At 38.9% G+C, this 17,598-nt stretch overlaps 1 long non-coding RNA gene across 1 annotated transcript in view; it reads left to right on the forward strand.

Annotated features, from left to right (window-relative positions):
- The window catches only part of LOC116866735, a 95,757-nt gene that overhangs the window by 65,941 nt on the left and 12,218 nt on the right, over window positions 1-17,598 (forward strand). Inside the window, exon 2 of the long non-coding RNA XR_004382450.1 lies at window positions 8,133-8,262. This is a non-coding gene — a long non-coding RNA (uncharacterized LOC116866735). The remainder of the gene's footprint in view (window positions 1-8,132; window positions 8,263-17,598) is intronic.

Raw genomic sequence — 17,598 nt, forward strand, 5'->3', positions numbered from 1 at the left:
TGTATTACAAACCCATGCCATCAGGGACATATGAAGAATTAAAATAAGCAGTGTTTGATTTCATAATCCCATTTCTAGGAATTTCTATGTCTAAGGAAAGACTGACAGCTGTGCCACGGTATTTAAACACGGATGTTTATAAAAATGAGTTGTTGATAACAGCAAGGAAATGTAAATAACTATCTAGGAATAGTGGAATGACTAGTACCTTATGGTGCATTGATGTGATGGAATTTCAGGTAATTATTTAAACCCTGATATAGAAAAAATTGTTATATGTAAAATATATGGGGAAATATTTACTACCTTTTGCTACAGAAAAAGGATTATAAATTAGCACTTTAAAATTTTGTGTGTGTTTACCTATTATGAGTTTTTATTTGCTTGGAAAAATTCAGAAATATAAACAACAAAGTATCAACAATAGCATTTTAGGTTGTGAGATCATGGATGATTTAAATGTTCTTAATTTAACTTATTTTTCTAATTTTCCTCACTAATAGTATATCTTGTGTAATAAATCATTTATTTATGAAAAAGAGAGTATTGCAAACTATTCCTCCATTTACTCCTATTCAGAAATATTTGTACATGTTAGCATATGTTAATAACATTTTATTATGCCAAATGGAGAAGAGAGAGGCCAGATGGCTTCTTGCAAAACTGTGTCAGTAATAACAGAGCTAAAATTGCATTCGGTCTGTTATTTTGTTGACTTTTATAGACATATAGCTCCAGAAAATTAGACCTCTGTTGGGTTAGCTTGTTGGCCCTCTGTTATTACTGTCTCAACTCTGTACTACAAAATCCAGAAGGACTGTCATCTGTGTGTTCATGGTACACATACAGAAGCCAAAGAAATAAAAAATAAACCAAAACCCATTAAATGTACTTGTTTTATATTTTATTTGGAAAATATTCCAAAGAAACATCATTAGTGCCCGGGGTTCCATGGCATTGAATTTGCTGCTTTGTGCTGTGTGCCATTCAAATTCTTATGCACTCTTATCTGCATCTTTGTGGCCATATTACAAATAACCTTTTGCATGCTAAGGGTCATTATTTAATGCTTTCTCAGGTTGGGTTTTAATGTTTCTGTAACAAGGAGGAAAATGTGTCATCATGATTGATGCTTCCCGATGGCGCATGGGAGAAGAATGAGGCACAAACAAGTCAGCTGCAAGAGAAAGGGAGCAGGGGACGACAGCAGAAAAGACTGTCGCCCTGAACAACTCCTCAGTCCTGTATCTATTAGATATTAGACAGTAATCAACAAAGGAGCCAAATCATATGCCTTGTAGATAAACAAGAGCGAAGGCAAAATATATCTGGTCAAGCAGTATAAAGTTTATAGTTGAGCAAGCACATTCAAAGGGCTCATCTAATTAGCCACAGGTGCTCTGGGGAAGGGGAGACAATGGAAAAACGAAGCAGGTGGCATTCTGTCCTGAGCGGGCCGGGCGTTCCCAGCTCCTCAGCTTCAAGAATGTATATCGTCCTCTCCCCCAGAGTCCTGTTGACAGTACATGTTTTTCTTAAGGCTATATCTAAGCATCCTTGGTAACTAGTATAATTTCTTATAAGTTATATTTTAAGTAACACTTTGTTCTGAGGGACAGTTACCATGACAAGTTAGAGGACCAGATTTTAAGTCTGCTTCTGCAAATGACTGCTGTATGATCTGGCATGGTGATGTGATGATGATGATGATATAGGTGTAATAGTAATAGTTGTAGTAGTAGTAGTAGTTGTAGCAGTAGTAGCAAGTAATTGTATTAGTACTAGGTAGTAATAGTAGCAGTAATAATAACAACAATAATAATATCTAAAAGCCGTTCTATCTGTGGATCCCTTACTATGTGCAAGGAAGTCTATTAAATACATGTTTTCTCTTACTTAATTCTGAAATCTCCCTGATAAATAGCGATCATTGTCCTCATTGTACAGATGAGGTAACTGAGGTTTAGAGAGATAAGTTAGGTGTACAAATGACATGGTTAAGGGGCGCTTTGGTGGTACAGTTGGTTAAGAGTTAGACTCTTGGTTTCAGCTTAGGTTGGGATCTCATGGTCATGAGATCAAACACTGTGTTGGACTCTGTGCTCAGCAAGGACTCTGCTTGAGATTCTCTCCCTCTCCCTCTGCCCCTTGTGCTCATGTTCTCTCTCTTTCTCTCTGAAATAAGTAAATACATCTTCAAAAAAAAATACATCTTCAAAAAAAAAAAAAAAAAAAAGCAAATGAAACAGTTAATAGATGTCCGGATAGGGATCAAGCTCAGGTTGTTGTTGTGACAGTAATTTGAGATAATTTATGTAAAGCACTTCACTTTGTAGTTGGCATATAATTTTTCAATAAATATCTGACAATATTGATAATAATCATGTGTTTTCTTTCATTAAAAGGTGACTAGCCCAAAGGGTAGGGCCCATGTGAACTACTCTGAATGAAGTTACAATCAAAGAAATACAGTCTAATGGTCCAGAGTAATTAAAAGCAATACTGATATTTATGTATTTTCTGAAAGTACATTAAAGAAACCTAATTTCCTTTTCTTTTTGCTACAGTTCTTTCATATTCTGAATCTTTGATTCAGCAAAACTCCAAACAATTTCAAGCTCTAGAGTGCCCAACTTATCCTGGTTTGTCAGGGACTTTCAACTTTAGCAATGAAAGTTTCACATCCCAGGAACACCTTGGTTCAAGGCACAGTAACACAGTTAGTTACCCAACCTGTAACTCTAGAGTCTGACTCCCTGAGATTATAGCTTGTGTGTCTTGTCTGTCATGTTCATCTTTATATTTCCAGGAGCCTTGCCTCTTCCGTCTGGAGGAATGTGGGGAAACTTGGAATACTCACTCATGAACACCTCTGTCCTGCTATACTAATCTCCATATATTTTCAAGGACCTAAGTCAGAGTATTATTGAGTTTTATAGCTGAAAATTCCCTGAGAAAGTGTCATAAGTATTTGGAGACATGGCTAGACATGGCCCAGATAACTGGAATTGGAGGCAGATGGAGAAAAAACTTGACTCATGCCTTAGTTAAGGAGGTCCTGGGGGACACAAAGCCAGGAGGGAAGAAAAGGTGATTCAGTTTATGGCATCTGAAGCCTTTGGGGATAGGCAACAGGTGGTAGTCTTGATTTGGGAGAAGGAGCAAGAATACCAGGCACTCATAATTCTAAAAGGTGAGTGGCAGATAGTGAAGGAAAATGCAGAAGCAGTAATTCTTGGTTTCAGGGGCAGGCAGGCCAGTCATGAGGGGGCCAGACTGCAGCCACAGAACAGTTCAAGGAGCATCTCCTAGGCCCAGGCCATAGGACTGACCTTCTAAGGGGCCCAGAGTTTTGGGCACATTTCAGGCAGGTAGTTAATGAAGGAATAACACAAAATCCCAATTATTTGAGCTGGGACACAGAGTGGAAGTTGTATCACAGTGACAAGGCAACACCCACTGATCAGACTTGGGCCACCAAATCAGAGGGAGAGTACTGACAAGGATGACGATGCTGAGTGTCAGAATCTTAGGCTCTGTCCCCTAAATCTTAATTTCTGCCTAACATTGGGATTGGCACCAGAGTAGTGGTTCTCATTGTTTACTGTGAGTAGGAAGTACCTGGACTATTTATAGAAGTCCAGATTCTAAATGCTCCATTCCTAAAGGGGGATCTGTTTTTCTGATGGAGTTGGTTTGTGGTTGGTCCAGGAATATGCACTGTGAATGTGTCCGCACACCACCAAATCATCTACTGGAATTGGCCCTTCTGAGGGTCAGTGTCCTAGAGGATTCAGGGGTGCCAAGTTCAGGTATAGGACTTTAGGCAAGGCCTGGCTTCCCTTCTCCTCGAAACCTGCGGCTGGGCCCAGACCAGGTTCCGAGCCTACTGGTTTTGATTAGTCACTCTTGATTGTATGTGGATTGCCTGTCATGTTTAAACGGCATCTTTTTTCCCCCTACATGTTGTCTAAAATATCTGCTAAGGAACTGTGGTTTTTTGTGGGATACTCTCTGTCTCTGTGAATCTTGGGATCTGCTCCTTATTTCCTAATAAAGAAGTTTCCTCATAACTTTGGCTTTGGGCACCATAAATGACATGAACACTATCTTTAAACAGATTTTCCTTTACAACGAGCTGGAAATCTCCCAATCATTCTGACAGGCTAATCTCAAGCCAGATTCCCCCTGGAAATATGGGCTGGACTCTTCATAAACTTGGTTTTCTTACAGAGGATTGCTGATCCAGTTGAACCAAAGGCAGGACAACTTGGCAAATGCATATGGTGCTATTTTTTCTTTTATTTTAATAATCCTAAATAAGTTCTCTGAATTCATAGGTTCTCTATCTGAAACTTGGAGATCAACTCATGAAGAGAGCCAAGTGTAATTTTAATGAATGGCTCAAAGAAATCCAAGGTATTGTGTAGATGAAAGTTAACAGCAGTTCCAGTTTCTGAGAGTTAAGTCAGATGCATGTGTTCTTAATTTGGTCAGAAAACTGAGCAATGACTATGAAGTTTGACAGCCAGGGAGGAATGCAGTGATCTAGATAAAGATGTCAGGTTCACATCTTTAATAATTTAATCTTTAATAGTGAAAAGACATGACTAGACTTGGTGGGCAATTAGCTTGTACCTTGTGAGGAAAACAAACTTCCTGAGACCTCTCAGCCTGTCTAGAATGCAAAGAATTTGGGAGCAATACAGTAAAGATTCTTAAGTTAAGTAAGAGTAACTATCATTCAAGACGTGCAGCTCTGAAAACAACTCACAGGCTCTAAAATTGTAATATGGTTTCTGTGTAGGTTAAGAAACAAGATAAGCAGTTCTATTAAATCCTAGTCTACTATTAATAGCTTCCAAAACCTGCATCTACAAGTTTGCCAGGCACAGCTAGGGAATAAAGTGTGTTCATCCCTTAGTGGGCTGAGGACATCCTTTCCCACTTTTTTCTTATTCTCTCTTTCTCATTCATTAGGTAATTTTCACAGAAGATTGAGACTCAGGCCCTAGTAAAGCCATAGTCAATAGCTCAGTCCCCTTTAATGATAAAGAGAGCTAAAACCAGCACCATCTCTTAAATATATAGTGAGACAAACACACACCACTCTATAGTCCAGGAAATCAAAGTTTTCTTACTGATCAAAAAGGATCTCTGATTCTTTTCCAAAAGGCCCCAATAGATAAGCAATTATGCTTTAACAGGTATTCAATCTGATTGGAGGAGGTTATAAGAATTTCTTATAGAGGGGTACCTGGGGGGTTCAGTTGGTTAAGCAGCTGCCTTTGACTCAGGTCATGGTCCCGGGATCCTGGGTTTGAGGCCCGCATCAGACTCTCGCTCAGCGGAGAGCCTGCTTCTCCCTCTGTCTGCCGCTCTGCCTACTTATGTTATCTCTCTATATCTTTCTGTCAAATAAATAATAAAATATTTTTAAAAAGAACTTCTTATACAAAATAATCTTTATTAAGGAGGAGAGCAATCAAAATCTTTCATTTAAATTCTCCTTAAATTGCTTCTTGCTGTTCAGCTAAAAAACACACTTATGTCCTGAGCAAAGCACAAAGTTGCTGCTAAAGAAACAAAGGTATAAGGAAGAGGCTCTTGCCCAAATGGATACAGAAACATAAAGAACTAGAAGTAAGTTCTCTATTAATAAAATGTTATGTTTGTGCTGTATTCGTGGGTACTTCGGGACTTACTTTGCTGAGAATTCACTAAAGAATGAGTAAAATTTCCCTAGTTAGGATTTATTGATCCAAAAGATAAAATCATGGTGTCCAGGCAAATTTAGATAGCTCTGTATATGACACACGGGGTAGAGGTGATAAGGAGTCAGCTTGGTTCTTTTGATAAGGAGATACGTTGGTGGCTTGGGGTGTCCTGAGTATGGAGTTAGAACAGCTAACAACTCTTGGAAAGGAAAGACAATTCTCGGGCACCATAATTCAGGGTGAGAGGTAGAGTCTTATGGAGTACTGCAGCTCTGGCTCTGTAAGTATCCTTCAGTGTTCTTTATGCTTTCAAGTCAGCCAACTTGAATTAAATGCCTACTCTGCTGGGCTTGGGACTCTGGGTACAAGGAATCTACAAATAAGTAAGGGAGGCAGACAGGTAAAGAAATAAATGCCATTCTGGGGAGCAGGCATTAAATGAGGTAGAGGGCAAAATTCACGATTTAGAATATGGGGTACTACTGTTAAAATGAACTCCTGATCCTGGTAGCTTAATACAAAGAAAATTTGTTTCTCACTCATGTCAAATCTAACCCTGATCACCCTGAGTGGGCAGCTCTCCTGCTCTGGGCAATGACGCAGAGACGGGAACTGTTTCTGTGGGGCTCATCCAGCCGGTAGGTGAAGGGAGGAATTCACGGAGGATCCTCCCCCTGATTCTTGGACTTCTTCCTGGAAATGATACTTGCCATTTAGGTTCATAATTCATTGGCTAGAAACAGTTGTATGCCTTGATGTACAGTGCCTGAAAAATTGGCAGCTACTTTGAAGAAAAGTCAGGATAATCTTCATAAAGAAGAGGGGCAGCAATCCCTGGTGGCCTCCAGCAGTCTTTGCAGCAGGGCAGTGAAGGTCACGGGGGAGAGCTCTCCTCAGAGACAGTGATGTGTGCAATGAATCTTAATGGAGAAAATAATTTGGCTGTCAGATGATGGGGTATCAGAAGAGTAAAGCATTCAAAACAGTTACATTGCTATTAGGATAGAAATATGAAACCTTACAACAGTGGCAGGGAAGTGTTTGGGGAATATAGTCTAAGGCCAGAAGTGATGGGAGACAAGGCAGAAGAATTATAGCCATCAGTTCATGAGGGTAACTTGCAATCTTTGAAGAGAAGCTTGGAGCTATTAAGACTAACTAGACCTGTGATTTTAAAATTTGGCTTCATGGTAAAATGATAAGGGAATTTTTTTTTCTTAATGCTCAGTCTTAAATTCCCCCAACCCATTAGATCAGAATCTGTAGATAAGACTCAAGAATCTGTAATTTTATTAAAAATAGAATTACCACATAACCCATAATTCCACTACTGAGTATTTACCTAAAGAATACAAAAATAATAATTCAAAAAGATATAGGCACCCTTATGTTTATTGTAGCATTATTTATAGTACATAAGCTATGGAAGCAATCTAAGTATCCATCAATAGACGGATGGATAGAGATGTGGGACATATATACAATGGAGTATTACTCAGCCATAAAAAGAATGAAATCTTGCCATTTGCAACAACGTAGATGGATCTAAAGGGTATAAGACTAAGTGAAATACTTCAGGGAAAGAAAGACAAATAGCATATTATTTCACTCATATGTGGAATGTAAGAAACAAAACACAGAAAAAAGAGACAAAAAACCAGACTCTTAAATATAGAGAACAAACTGATGGTTACCAGGGGAGAGGTGGGTGGGTAGGTGGGGGATGGGTGAAATAAGGGAAGGGGATTAAGAATACACTTAACATCATGAGCACTGAGTAATGTATAGAACTGTTGAATCACTATATTGTACGCCTGAAACCAACGTAATGCTGTAAGTTAATTACAGTGGAGTTAAATATAAAATTTAAATAAGTAAATAAATCTGTAATTTTCAAAGTTCCATAGAGGAATAGAATGTATAACCTATATTGAGAATAACTTAAGTTTTGTTAAAATGCAAACAAATATTTGATCGAGTTTATTCCCGTGGCTCTTGAGAAGAGAAACATATACATACTCAAAATGAGTTTTTTAAAGTCCCATTCTAGTACAGGTAGGCATTGTCTGAAAATAAAATCTTAATCATCGTCAAGAACATTTATGGGATGACTATTTGAGACTAGACAATTTGAGAGAACAAATTTTCTTCTCAAAATCAAAGGCCTGTAATTTTCCATTAAATAAAGGAGGTTGCCTGATGTAATAGAAAAGACAGGGGAATGTGGGGCCAGACCTGGGTTTGAATTGTACTTGACCATTTTGCAGATAAGTTACTTTCTAGGATAGATATTGAAGTTTCCAGCAATATCTCTGAACTTCTCTGAGACTTTTTGTTATTCATAAAATAAGATAATTTTGTGTCTGACACTGCTGGTTGCCTTGCTGATATTTACTCTTCTCTATTTCTGTTGAGGTGGCAGCGCGCCCAGAGCTTGATTTCCCAGGCTCCCTTGAAGTGAGCAGTGGCTCCATGACAATTTCTGATGAACAAGGAGTGAGCAGAGGGGAGAGCAATAAGCCCTGAGCTCAGAGGAATGATGGGGGTAGGCAGATCCTGTAGGGCCTTGAGACTGTTTTCAGCCTTTGGATTTTATCCTAAGTGAAATGAAATAAAAAAGCCATGAAGAATCATGAGAGAAAGGTGATTGCTCTGAATACCATGACAAGAGTGTACTGTAGAAGGACGAGGATAGAGGGAAAGGGAGACCTGACAGGAAATTATTGCAGCTATTTAAGGAAAAGATGCTGGTATATTAGATGAGGGTGGTGAGCTGTGGAGAGCATAAGCTGTCAGGTTCCGGACACAGGTTGGCAGGACAGACAATAGAAATTGAAGATGGAATTGATATGGGGTGTGTGATTAAGATAATTAAGAACGAGTCCACGTTTTTTGACTGGAATAATTTTTGAATAAGGATGAATGAGATTGCCCTTCACTGAGATGAAGAAGGCTACAGAAGAAATGTGCTCAAGGAGAAGGATCAGGAGTTGAGTTCTGTATATGTTGAATGTGATGTCTATTGGAAATCTGAGTGCAGATGTAAAGTAGATAATTTTGTATATGAGTCTGGAGTTGAAGAGAGAAGTCTGTGCTGGGGATATAACATGTCTGTGTTGGGAATTCCAACATGGGTTTAAAACCATGAGATTGGGTTAAATCACCAGGGTAAGTGTACATAAAGGAGAGGCGTGTGTGCTGTGAATCAGCCCACCATTAAGAAGTCAGAGGGAAGAGAGGAAATCATAAAGGAGATTGAGAAGGAAGGTCCGTGAGGGAGAGGAGAAGTTAGAGAGTGTGTTGCCCTAGAATCCAGGAGAATAAGCAGAACAACTCTGTCAAATGCTGCTGACCAATCACTCAGTCAGATGGGAATTGTGAATTCCCCATTGGATTGAACAATATGGCGGTCATGGGTGTCCTCAGGGAAAGTATTTTGCTGATGTGCTAGAAGATAGTTCCTGCTGGGTATGCTTTAGAGGAAATGGAAGGAGAGGAAACTGGAAACAGGAGTAGAGCTAATTCTTTCAAGAAGTTTTAAACCAAAGACATGAGGCAGTTGCTAGTGGGAAAGTGAAATAAGAATGAAGGAAGGGTTGTGTGTGTATGTGTGTGTGTGTCTGTTTAAAGATTGGAGAAACAGGGGCGCCTGGATGGCTCATTTGGTTAAACATCTGCCTTTGGCTCAGGGCATGTTTCCCGGGTCCTGGGATCAAATCCCACATTGCGGGGGGGGGGGGTCCCTGCCCAGTGGGGAGCCTGCTTCTCTCTCTGCCCCTTTCCCTGCTTGTGTTCTATCTCTCTCAAATAAATAAATAAAATCTTAAAAAAAAGATTTGAGAAAAAAAATAAACATCATGATAGTATGCTGGTGGGAATAATCCAGAGACAGGGCAAAAATTTGATGCTGTTGGAAAGAGGAGAGATTCTTGAAGTGATAGTCTTAAATTGGGTAGAGGGGATATAATATAAGGCATATTGAGAGGACCATGGAATTCTTTACCCATGCTATCTACAGTGTAAGGCACCAAAGAGGATATGAAATATACAAAACTAAGTATGTTACCTCAAAGCACTCATAGTCTCACTAGAGAAACAAAGACATTTTGGACCCTGAAGACACCTTAGTGCATGCTTTATGTAATCTTCTTTGTGTCATGAATTGCACAGACTCTTTAAGACTTTGAGATTTAAAGATTCTTTAAGTCACAGCCAGATGGATGCTCTGTTGTCCTTCTTCATTGTCTCTGTTAGATGGAGAACGTCTGTTAGACCCACAAGAGATGAGTTTCCCAATTAAATTTGCCAAGCCAGAAGACAGTGTAATCAACCTGTATTTTATGATTGGTTCATGATAGCTTCATATGGTCTTTTGACAAATATTTCCCGACTGCCTCTTTAATTCCAGGTCCTTTGCTAGTTGCTGGGTTTGGAGAAACGAGAACTGAACAGGTAACGAGAACCAGAGTTGAAGGAGCAGTGTGGACAGTGCAGTAGAGGGACAGGCATGTGAGACAGAGATTTATTATTTTTTTTTAAAGATTTTATTTATTTGTCAGAGAGAGAGAGAGAGAGAACGCACAAGCAGAGGGGGCAGCAGGCAGAGGGAGAAGCAGGCTCCTTGCTCAGAGATCCCAGGACCCTGGGATCATGACCTGAGCCAAAGGCAGACACCCAACTGACAGAGCCACTCAGGGGTCCTGAGAGAGATTTAGAAAGTAGAATTAGTATTTGGTGATTGAATAGAAATGGGAAGTTCAGTGAGATTGAGGAGTTCACATTTACTCTGAGAATGTTCCAAATACTAATCTCAATTTCTGGAATGTACAGATTGATAACCATATATTACTATTCATTTTATAAGTTTTTTTTTTTAGGTTTTATGTGGATTTTCCTAGAATTTAATCAGATTCGTATCAATTTCTCATCTTTTTACCATAAAGTTTTACATACTGATCTATTTACATTTTCAATCTTTTGTGAACCCATATAGTTGCATTCCTAAGATTTTACATCTGTGATTTCTTAGCCTTTCTAAACATGTACAGATATTTGAAAATGTCTTATTTTGTGTTATTTATCAATTACGCTGTTCTCAGTTTTCAACTGAAGATAAATGTGCAGAACTCCTTACGTAATTTTCTGTTGAGTTAAATCTTCTCTCATTTCCCAGCTCTTCAATCTTCTCAAGACAAGAATGCTTAAAACAACAGCATCAATAACAGTATAACTATAAACACAAGTGCTAACATCCTTCTTGTCCCTGTGCTCAGCTGTAACATTTGTGGCTATCACATTTCCTCTAATGCATTATGGCACTGACTATACACAGCTCTTACTTTCTCCTGTTGTGGTATGAACGAGGAGGTGATTAGACTATCAGGCCTGCTATATACCGCTTTTCCAGGGTGCTGGAAGAACAGTTTTCTTTTTAGCACGGGCCTTGATTTTTGCAACAGAGGCTGGCAGGCAGGCAGAGAGAGAAACTGAGGAAGGATATGCTTATTGACTTTCAGGTGGGCAAAGGTTAGGCAGGCCACTGATTGCATTTTTTGATAGTTTTATTGGCCTTCTAGTTGGCAGAAAATCATCTCAGATTCTGATTCTTAGGTTTCAGTGTTAAACTGCAAGTTTTCCTTTCCTTTTCTGTCTTCATACAGAGTAAGTGAGATGTTAGTGGATCTTCCTTATAGTCTCCCTTATAGCTGGGTGCTTTGAAGAAATCGTTTATGAAATTAAGACATGATTGATTTGAACTGCTTTTATAACATAAAAAGTAAAGAAAATTAAAATCTAGGGCTTTGTCATCCAAAGATATTTCAGCACCTTTACATCATAAAGATGCATGGTTATGTAGAGAACAATAATAATGAAGATAGCTTTTGAAAAGTACAATCATTCAGTAAATATTGAATGTAATCTGAATAATTCCTCAGCAATCTATTGTGCATGTTTTTCCATATTACTGAATATTCTTTTATTACATGTTTTAAAAATGGATGCCAGGGGCGCCCGGGTGGCTCAGTGGGTTAAAGCCTCTGCCTTCGGCTCAGGTCGTGGTCCCAGGGTCCTGGGATGGAGCCCCGCATCAGGCTCTCTGCTCAGCGGGGAGCCTGCTTCCTCCTCTCTCTCTGCCTGCCTCTCCACCTACTTGTGATCTCTGTCTGTCAAATAAATAAATAAAAAATAAAAATAAAAATAAAAATAAAAATGGATGCCACCCAGTGGTATTTATTTACATTATTTTTACATATACTTATTTAATAACATGTATATAAAACCTTTAATATTGAACCATTAATATTGAAAGGTGTGTGTGGGTGTGTGTGTGTATGCTATGAACTTCCTTGTGCATATATTTTCTGTCTCTGTACGGTTTCCTTGGGATAAATGTTCTCAGTGGCATTTCTGGGGAAGAGAGTACCAGCACTAGGAGGCTTTTGCTTTCTTGTGCAGATTTTCCTTGGAAGAGTGGTACCAATGTATATGCTCACCAGCAGTGCACTAAGAATCAATGGGTATTACCCTTTGTTGTTGTCTTTTGTATTAGTTTTCTAGGACTGCCATAATGAGATATCTTGGACTGGGTGACTAAAGCAAAAGAAATTTATTTGCTCACCATTCTGGAGGCTCAAAGCATGAAATCCAGGTCTCAGCAGGTCCATTCCCTTGCACCAGCTAAAACTCTGTGTTCAATAAGAGAAGAGATGGGATCGCTGTTTCTAAGAAGTTCCAGGAAACCGGGATGCCTGGAGTGGGCAAGAGAAGGGTACTGGGGTCAGTGCACTGATCTAGTTGCATACGTCTTTCAGTGTCTTTGCACGTGGATGACTCATCCTACAATCTGCTGATTATAAGATTGTGAAAGCCCAATTTTTTCCTAAAAATTCTATAGGATAGACGTGGCCCCATTATCATTTGGTTTTCTAAAGTTGAGGAAAAGAAATCTAAGTTCAGCTCTTTCCCTCTGCTGGGATTCTGGTTGTTTATCTCTTTATTCTTGGAATTTAAGTTTCTTCCTCTGGGATAGATCTGAAGGCTTGTCTTTCTTTAGTAACATTAGCTCATCTGTGCTCCGTTCGTTTGTTTTGCACAGTGCCTTTTTCAGTTCAGGAACGTATCTGGTGATTACATCTCAATTGCTTCTTTTCCATTTGTTTGAGACTTCTTTAAAAAAATAATCATTTTTGTGTTGGATCTCTGCTTTTTGTCCTCTGATCATTCCTTTTGTTGGATTTTCTGTTTCATTCTCTTATAATGAATATTTTCATATCTAACAGATTTGTTTCCTTGGAGGTATATTTATCTACTGTCATTTCACTGTTTATTTTCCATTTTATTCTGTTTCTTCATCTCATACTTTATGTCACATTCTGCATTTTGAAAGCACTGAGTGCCTTTCTGGCCAATATTGCTCTTTTTCTGTAATGCCTTCACCAGTATTATTCTCTTCTTCTGGATCTTGAAGGCTGTCATCCTACTCTTCCATGAAGGAGGAGAATTTTTGTTTTTCTAGCTCTGAGTGAAGAGCAGGCTATGCAAGCCATAAACAGTGTGGGAGCTGTGCCTTGTGGTATCTTGCTGTCTCCTTTCATATATCCAGTGTCTGGTTCATTTAAGTCTACACACTTACTCAGTCACTGGGTTGCCAGAGGAGAGGGGTATGCAAAGGGAGGGGTATGCAAAGGGAGCTGCAGCTCTGGGGCAATCCCAGTAGAGGAACATTCTTTTTTTTTTTTTTTTTTTTTCTGTTTCAGAACAGCTGTTTCCTGTACCCATCTTTCTGTTGGGTCATTCCACACCAGCCACATGGTGTATCTGTGCCTGCTCTTCTTGTTTATGATATGACCATGTACATCCAATTATAAATGCCTACCCCCCAGGTCTTAGAGAAACCTCACCCTGTTCCTGGCTATTGTTGATGTACTCATTGTCTAAGTCTTCAGGCCTTTTGTCACAATTGCTTTGAATGCTGCCAATTCCAGTGGCAAAGGGATATTAAGTGGTGGGCTTCTTCTTTTCCAAGACACTTTCCTGTTGAAAGACCCTGCTCCTCACCACTGGGAGTGTTTAAAAGGAACTCTTCTGCCGTTTTCAGGCTCTCCTCTACCCATTTCTATACCACTTTCTTAAGAGGGCTCTGTATTTTTTTTTTAATATTTTATTTATTTATTTGACAGACAGAGATCACAAATCGGCAGAGAGGCAGGCAGAGAGAGAGAGGGAAGAAGGCTCCCTGCTGAGCAGAGAGTCCGATGCGGGGCTCGATCCCAGGAGCTTGGGATCATGACCTGAGCTGAAGGCAGAGGCTTTAACCCACTGGGCCACCTAGGCACCCCTCTGTATTCATTTTTTATTGCTGCCCAAAACAAGTTACCACAAACTTAGTGACTTAACACCTATGTATTATCTTTCAGTTCTGGGCTCAACAATCTGACGCGTATCTCACAGAACTAAGATCAAAGCACTGACAGGGCCGTATTCCTGTCTGTAGGTTCTGGGGATGAAATGTTCCTTCACCTTTCCCAGCTTCTACAGGCCTCCTGCATTCCTTAGCTTGGGGCCCCCTTCCTTGATCTTCAAAACCAGCAAAGACGAGTCAAGCCTTTTTTTAGTCCTCATCACTCCCTTTCTGCCTCACAAGGTCACTTTGGAGGACCCTTGTGATTTCATCAGGCCCAGCTGGATAATCTCACTCTCTACAGATTAGCCAATTTTCACCTTAATTCCATCTGCAAATTTATTCCCATTTTTCATAGTCACAGATGTAACATCGTCACAGATTTCAAGGATTAGCAACATGGCCATCCTTGGGAGGAACGCTTACTCTGCCTACCACAGCCTCCATGTCTTCAACTGTGCTGTTTTTACATGACATCCAGTAACACCTCCTTCACATTTCTGGTGTGGTCTTGATATTATTCCCTTCTTTCTATTACTGATGCTACTTTTTCTCAACTTTATGTTCAACAGGAGAGTTACCTACATGTGTTCAGATCACCAATTTTCTTGGAAGTGCAGGAAGTATTTCTAAGATGACTTTTGTAAGGAGATTTTCCCATAATTACATAACATTGATTATTACATTTGTAGTTACTCAAGCGACTTTTTTGCTATTTCTCTTGCTCTTTCAGGAATTTCTCCTGCAGTTTCATGTTCCAGGAACGCTATTTCTCATTGGTATTTCCAGCACATGATGGACAAGAATAAATGAAGGAACTAAATTTAGTTTTGATTCTCATATTAAAAAAAAAAAATGGACTGGGAAGTAGGTCCAAAGCTTTTCTTCTCACAATCAGATGTACTCAAAGTAAAGCAAATTTGTTGTATTTCTTCTTTATTGAGCACTCAAATCTATTTATCAAATGCTTTTCACACATGTTTTCCATTAGCCTTGAACTCTGGTGAATATTTGGAAGATATGATGGTTTTTGATGGTCCCTAAAGAAAATGACTAGAATTTTTCCAGTTCATTTTGTATCCATTTTATTGAGTGGAAACTGTATTTTATTCTACTCTATATTGTGCTTTATAAACGTCAAGCGTTTACATTTCTTTGAACAACTTTAAATTTTGTCTCATGAGTTGGGATTCCCATGGGCATCTTATTTTCTTACACAGTTTCACAATTTCAAGTCAGATGGCATTGTAATGTGTAGCTATTCTCCAGGGATGAGCTAGCTCTCCAGAGAAATCAGGGAGGTTTTTGTTTTTGTTTTGTTTTTATGCTAAAAAAAAATTCCTAGTTGGCTTATGGTAATCCCCCAGATCATTCCCAGTACACTTTAGTTCAAACACCCTGAAGACTAAGCCACCCGAAGCAGTCCTAAAATAATCTATGTAAAATAATATGTAAGTCTCTTTGTTACCAATAGACTGCAAGATTAATTTCTTTGGTTCCTTCAAAACAGCGTTTTTATTTAGATTAAAGTCATTATAACCTTTTCTTTTATGCACGTAGCAACCTAGAATTTTGTTTGGCTCCACAATTTAAACTCTGTTATGATCTGCTAATGGTGTAAGCCTTCTGTGCTGACAGAACACCCCATGTGCTAACTTTCCGCTTGGGTCCCCCGATATAAAGTCTGCTGATAAAAGTTGCTCAGCACTGTCAGGCTTATCAATGGGCTTCAGTGAGGAGTGTGGCATTTCAGTGACACCAAGCCAGGGACCAAGCTGTTCAGACATACCATTCATCACCTCCCTTCTCAGGGCCTGACGGGCATTCCTGCTTTTAATCAGTACATATATGGTCTTGGGAATGAAATAAAAGATGTCTGCTGGACTAGAGTAGGCTGCCGTACTATATCTAGTGGTTGTTGGAGTGATTGTATACTAATTGCTTTCATTGAGATATGGTGCTCAAGAAAATTTAGGAATGAATAGTGGCCAAGACAGTCAGGCACAAACCCTTAGATTTGGGGTTTCAGAAGAACCAACTGCTGAAATTGATGGCAGCCCAGCAGTAAGGAATTTGAAAATAGGTTCAGCAAGTGTCTGCCTTCACATTCCAAATGAGCACGCAGATTGTAGCATTCGATAGGGAATGTCAGACTGCTGAACTAGAGGGGCTGCGTCCATCAAAATCTGACTTGGAGGACAGTGTTTCTAAACCTGCTGGGGATGAGGAGGGGAGGCCGGGCTGTGACTCTGCCCTGATTGGCATGTAGTGGGTTGGTGATGTCATGCGTGGCAATGGCCTTATTCTTACTAGTGGTTGTTCTAGCTCTCTGAAAGAGGGCCCTGTAAACATCCAGCCTTAGGAATTGATTAAATAAAATGTGGTTTGTAATTAAATAGATGACAAGGTGGTCATTAAATATCACATTCTCTAAAACTACTAACAACATGGTAAAATGCTCACTAATATCAAAGGAGGGGAAGCAACAGGAGAAAAAAATTATTCAAATGTAGTATCAAAATGTTTTCAGTATTTACCTCTAGATATTAGTATTATAGTAAACTTAAATGCCCCTTTCTATGCTTTTTTTCTATTTCCTGAACATTCTACAATGACCACGTACTCTTATTAAAATGTTATTTTTAATAAAGGGGAAAATGTTAAAGGCAAATTTTCAGTTCTTAATCTACCAGTTCTAAATTCTCTATAGAGAATATTTAATCCTGAAATTTGGACTGTACTAGACAGGTAAAATGTTGGTTGAATAATAGATTTTTGGTAGAATTTAATTCTCATTTTATCCTTCCGAAGGACCATCTGTCTAAATATGAACATGAAATAACAGTAATTTTAAATATATGAAACTGTATAGAAAGTTTTATATTTTATAGTTTTCAGCAAGAAAACAGAAGTTAAGCTAATTCAACAATATTGTACAACAGCTACTTTATATTTGCATGAGGAGTCAGAGTTGAGCTATATTTATATAGGTTTTGTGAATCACAGTTAAATTTTATTTGGAATAAGTGATTATGGAGATTTGGTTATTTCACATACATACCACCTTTTAAGTATTCAATAGGTATTTTTTTAATGAATGGATGAATGTCTATCTTCAGGGCATTCACTATAGCCCCACTATTGCCAGTGATTAAACTCATTGTTTACTTGTCCTTTGACTAAAAGTAACAAACGGACAAAAAGCTGAATTCACCAGTATGAGATTTTGAACTGTGAGTATGTGCATGAGGTCATTCTATGTATGGAAATACCTTTTGTTGTCATTGCCAGGACATACCAAAATTCAGGAGGCACACTTTTTGGGTTCAGCTCTATTACTATTATTTTTTTATGGTACAGAAGAAGAAGAGGACAGGAGAAGTTGGAGAGAATATATCATAATTGTATAACAATCTCTTAATCTAGTAAAGGCAAGAAGGGGCAACGCTATAAAACGCTGAATTAGGAATCCTATTATTT

Source organism: Lontra canadensis, unplaced genomic scaffold (assembly GCF_010015895.1).
Source record: "Lontra canadensis isolate GAN:19392208 unplaced genomic scaffold, GSC_riverotter_1.0 scaffold10, whole genome shotgun sequence".
NCBI lineage: Eukaryota > Metazoa > Chordata > Mammalia > Carnivora > Mustelidae > Lontra > Lontra canadensis.